This window comes from Saccostrea cucullata, unplaced genomic scaffold (genome assembly GCF_032062105.1).
Source record: "Saccostrea cucullata isolate Sc308-1 unplaced genomic scaffold, CSIRO_AGI_Scuc_v1 ctg789, whole genome shotgun sequence".
Classification (NCBI taxonomy): Eukaryota; Metazoa; Mollusca; class Bivalvia; order Ostreida; family Ostreidae; genus Saccostrea; species Saccostrea cuccullata.
In genome coordinates this window covers 142,044-147,994 of record NW_026922778.1, presented here as the reverse complement: position 1 = coordinate 147,994, position 5,951 = coordinate 142,044, and positions in this window count along the sequence as shown.

The window sequence follows — 5,951 nt, the reverse complement described above, 5'->3', positions numbered from 1 at the left end:
TAAAGATGGCCTATTACAATAAATTCCTATAGAATCTGTGGTTTTGTTAGTACTTGTATGTACATGTTATAAACTGAAAGTATTAGATAATTTGTCATCAAAAAGTATAAACATTTATTAGAGTATATATAAATACGATGGTGTCCAAGATTGCAACATTAATAGAATACAATAGAAAGGATTTGAGTGGTTACGTGTTTCATTTGCTATGGCCATCCTTTGAAATCTGTCATCTGTGAATATCATTTTACAATCGAAAACGGTTAAGATATAAAAACGAGAACACGATTATGTTTTACGACTTTATATTTCACCTCTGGAATGTATTACTAACAACATCATAAACATTGAAATATCAATTTATGATCATTCAAGAATAATGAAGAAAGCATACAAGAATTACAAAATGTCATTTGCAAGCACAGACAGTTATGCCCATCAACACAGTGGTGTATGCCACATAGTATAGAATATATTTATACCAAAATTGTAAAAAAAAAATAAATAATAATCTCCATTCATTACATTAGTTTTTCTACAATAACAACATCTGAACTAGTGCTAATTGTAACGGGGACCGTTACAGATGTTCCCCAAACGCTCCCCAACTCCATTTTATAGTCATATTCCCTGTAAGCATAATTTAATAAGACAAACTCTATGCATTCGAGACTTTAACAACGTATACCCAGAAGTGTACCATGTTCATTCAAATTTTATCATTGCACACTTGCGCATGTGAATGCATGTGTGTAATGACATATCATATTGTCTACACAATCTATATATTTTAATATGCTAAATTTTAAATATTTAATTCAAAAGTACAAAAAAAGCTCATTCAAGTGTATTTATGATTTTACCCATTTCACATGCACGCACGTGCATACATGAGCATGGTGACGATACCTTCTTGTAGAAGTCCATTACATCTGTCTATGTTCCAAATCCCACCCCGTTTGGTTGAAAACCAAGGGAGTTATACCTGTTTAAAATTTCAGCCAATCACATTGCAGCGCACGTACACGCACATGTACGCATGTGCATAATGACCATACCTTCTTGTAGAAGTTCATTATATCTATCTATGTTCCAAATCCCATCCTGTTTGGTTGAAAACCAAGGGAGTTATAGCTACTTAAAGTTTCAGCCAATCAGATTGCAGCGCACCTGCATGCACGTGTTTTCATGATAATTGCTATATATCCTGTTGTAGGAAATCTTAATTCATGGCTATGTTCAAAATTTCAAAGGATTTCCTCAAAAAACAAGAAAGATATAGAGACTTTAGTTTCAGCCAATCAGAGCGAAGCGCACGTGCATGCGCGTGAGATCTTGCTATTTTGACCATGTCATTTTGTCTATGCTACAAATATATCCTTAGATTATGAGTTTCAAAGCATTTCATCAAAAATGTGAAAAGTTATGCCTATATCAATTAAATCGGTCATTTCAAGTGTTGCACGTGCGCGCTCTTGCAAGCACGTGCGAGCAAAATGACCTTTGTTCGGCAAATCTACATTACATGTCTACTGACCCTAAAAACATTTTACCTTAGTCAGATGTGTAGTTTACAAGATCACTCAAGTACAAAATTTTCCCAGGAAGAAAAATAATAATAATAATAATAACTAGTGCTAATTGTAACGGGGACCGTTACAGATGTTCCCCAAACGCTCCCCAACTCCCTTTTGGTGCCATATTCCCTGTAATCTCTATTAGATAAGAAATACTTTATGGAATTTAGACTTAATCAAGGTCTTCCCAGAAAAATACAAAATATATTTTTTAAAAATAGGCATTGCACGCGTGTTCATGTGCATAACGACCATATTATCTTGTCTACACTATCTCAAATCTTAATATACTTGATATCAAAGCATTTAATCCAAAAGTATTAAAAAATTAACTCATTCGAGTGTATTTTTAATTTTACTCATTCAACGTGCACGCACGTGGAAGCACGTGCATGATGATTACACCTTCTTGTAGGAGTCCCTTATATTTATCTATGTTCTAAATCTCATCCTGTTTGGTAGAAAAACAAGGGAGTTATAGCCATTTGAAGTTTCGGCCAATCAGATTACAGCACACATGCATGCTCGTTATTTCATAAATTTTTATCTCTATCGTATTGAAGGATATCTAAATGAATGACTATATTTTAAAATTCGAAACATTTCGTCAAAAAACAAAGGAGATATAGCCATATAATGTTTCAGCCAATCAGATTGCAGCACACGTGCATGCGCGTGATTTCATGATTTTTTTCTAAATCATATTTTAGGATATCTTTATGCATGACAATGTTTTATATTTCAAAGCATTTCGTCAAAAAACAAAGGAGATATAGCCATTTAAAGTTTCAGCCAATCAGATTGCAGCACGCACGCATGCGCATGCTTTTATGAATTTTTTTCAAAATCATGCTGTAGATCTTCGTAATGAAGGACTATGTCCAAAATTTCAAAAGATTATGTCAAGAAACAAGAAAGATATTGAGACTTTAATTTCAGCCAATCAGAGCGAAGCGCACGTGCATGCACGTGAGATCTTGCTATTTTGACCATGCCATCTTGTCTATACTACTAATGTATCCTTAGATTATGAGTTTAAAAAAAATTCATCAAGAAAAAGAAAAGTTACAGCAATATCCATTATATTGGTCATTTCACGTGTTGCACGTGCGCGCTCTTGCAAGCACGTGCACGCAAAATGACCTTCGTTCGGCAAATCTACATAACATCCCTAGTGACCCTAAAAAGGTTTTACCTAAGTCGGTTGTGTAGTTTACAAGATCACTCGCGGACAAAATTTTCCCAGGAAGAAAAATAATAATAACTAGTGCTAATTGTAACGGGAACCGTTACAGATGTTCCCCAAACGCTCCCCAACTCCCTTCTCGTGCCATATTCCCTGTAAGTTTCATTAAAGAAGGCAAAATCTATGCATTTAAGACGTAAACGTTTTCCCAAAAGTATACCATGTATTTCAAATCTAAGCAATGCAGGAGTGCGCATGTGATTGCATGAGCGTAATGACGATATCATCTTGTCTACACTATTTTACTCATTTGCACGTGCACGCACGTGCATGATGACCATACCTTCTTGTAAATGTCCATAATGTCTGTCTATGCTCTTAATCCCATCCTGTTTGGTTGAAAAACAAGGGAGATATAGCCATTTAAAGTTTAAGCCAATCAGATTGCAGCGCACGTGCATGCGCGTATTTTCATGACAATTATTATATATCATATTGTAGGACATCTTAAAGATTGCCTATGTTTTAAATTTCAAAGCATTTTGTAAAAAAAACAGAAAAGATATTGAGATTTTTGTTTCAGCCAATCAGAGCAAAGCGCACGTGCACGCACGTGCATGAATGTGAATGGTGACCATACCATCTTGTAGGAGTCCATTATGTCTTTCTATGTTTTAAATCCCATGTTGTTTGGTTGAAAACCAAGGGAGTTATACTCATTTAAAGTTTCAGCCAATCAGATTGCAGCACACGTGCATGCGCGTGATTTCATGAAAAATTTTATATATCATGTTGTAGTACATCCTAATGCATGTCTATGTTATAAATTTCAAAGCATTTCATCATAAAACAAAAAATATATTGAAATTTCTATTTCAGCCAATCAGAGCAAAGCGCACGTGCATGCGCGTGAGTTCATGCAAATTTGACCATGTCATCTTATCTACACAACTTATATATCTTTATATAATGAGTTTCAAAACATTTTATCAAAAAATATAAAAGTTACAACCATATTAAATATATCAGTCATTTTACTCATTGCACGCGCCCGCACGTGCATGCGAGTGCGCGCAAAATGACCTTCGTTCGGCACATCTACACAACATGCCTACTAACCCTAAAAAGGTTTTAGCTCAGTTTGGTGAACAGTTTCTGAGAACACTTCCGGACAAAAAAGTACCGGAGAAGAAATAAGAAGAAAAAAGAATAATAATAATAATAATAATAATAATAATAATAAGAAACAGAGTAAAAACAATATGTTCCCCAACTTCGTTTGGGGAACATAATAATAATAATAAGAAACAGAGTAAAAACAATATGTTCCCAAACTTCGTTTGGGGAACATAATAAGGCAGCAAAATTCAAATTCTCATTTCTCTACTAAGATTTTTACATCGGGCTCGGAGTTGGTTTTCTTCAGAAAGACAGGACTGGGTTCAAGGCGACTAGGGGTACCACACCGGTAATTGACCAATCAAAATGAACTTAGTCAATTGTAGGTCCATACATTAAGCCGATTTTCCTTTCTTTTGAGAGTTTTTTTAATTTCCTTCCAGGCCAGTTTGACAACTCTGGTACCTGTGCCTAGGAAATTATATCTACTCTATAAATAAATAAAGTTTTTTGACAGGAACTATTTCTCCAGGGCATAGGAGGCTACTTCCTGGGGTGCTTTTGTGATGTTTATAAAGACATGGAAAACACGTGGATTTGAGGGTAGCCCTGTTTGCATATGCAAATAAATCAGAAAATGTCGTGTACGTACCCTGGTTTTTTGGTGTCAGCTAATGTGACAGGTATTGTTTAACACCCCCTTATCAATATTTTTTCATGAATTCAAACACGTGAGGTTTTACTGGAAAGAAACGTGTATTGCTTTTTAATATACCGAAACTCGCTATTTCTGGGGATTGTGTAATTCTAAAAAAAATTCAGATAAATTTCAATGGTGAAATAAAAGAAGAATGCTTGGTATTAAAATATTAATTCATATCAGTAGAATTGAATGCTATTAACGACATCTGGAGAAATAGGCTTTAAAAGGTTTATATCATATCTTTGTTCGTCTGCACTTAAATTTCAAACACGACAGAATTTGTAATTTTTGCCGTAAAAATTCATAATTTCTATATACATTAGAGACTTACCGTAAAACTTTCAGGAAACTTTCTATGAAGTCTTTTCTGCACCTTAGGTGAAATTTTATGTCGATCCCAGGTGTTGATCGAGTTTCAGAGAAATTTTCTACGTTGTTATTGATTTTTTTTTTTTTTAAGGAGAAGGGGGGGGGGGGTTGACTTTTTTATTCTAAGCATTTGTTAAAGTGAGTTTGTAAATACATCTACGAACTTGAGCTGGATTGTGACCTTTGGGTCAAGGGGTCAAAGGTCAAGGTCAAAGGTCAAGGTCATCAAAGCATTTCATAAAGAAATATAAAAGTAACGGCCATATCAAGTATACAAGTCATTTGATCATTGCAGGCGCGCGAAGGTGCAATGCATGAAAGCTATATCATCGTGACTACACTTTTAATGTGTTTCTATTCTTTGAATTTTGAAACGTTTCATAAAAAAAATTACGACTATATCAAGTAAATCGGTCATTTAACGCATTGCGCGCGCACACGTGCATGCAAATCCTTGCATTCAAGTTTGATAGTAGCATAATGTAAGAATCCGTCATATCTATTCATATTCTAAATTTCATCCTGTTTTGTTGAGAATCAAAAAAGTTATAGGCATTTAAAGTTTAAGCCAATCAGATCGCAGCACACGTGCATGGGCGTGGTTTCTTGAAAACTTTTATATATCATAGTTTAGGACGTATTAAGGTATGATTATGTTTTAAAATTCAAAGTATTTTGTCAAAAAACAAGTAAGATATTGAGATTTTTGTTTCAGCTAATCAGAGCAAAGCGCACGTGCATGCGCGTGCATGCATGTGCATGATGACCGTAACTTCTTATAGGAGTCTATTGTGTCTGTCTATGTTCTAAATCTTATCGTGGTTGGTTGAAAAACAAGGGAGTTACAGCCATTTGAAGTTTAAGCCAATCAGATTGCAGCGCACGTGCATGCGCATGCTTTCATGACAAATGTTATACATCATGTTGTAGGACATCTTAAAGTATGCTTATATTTTAAATTTCATACCATTTCGTCAAAAAACGGAAAAGATATTGA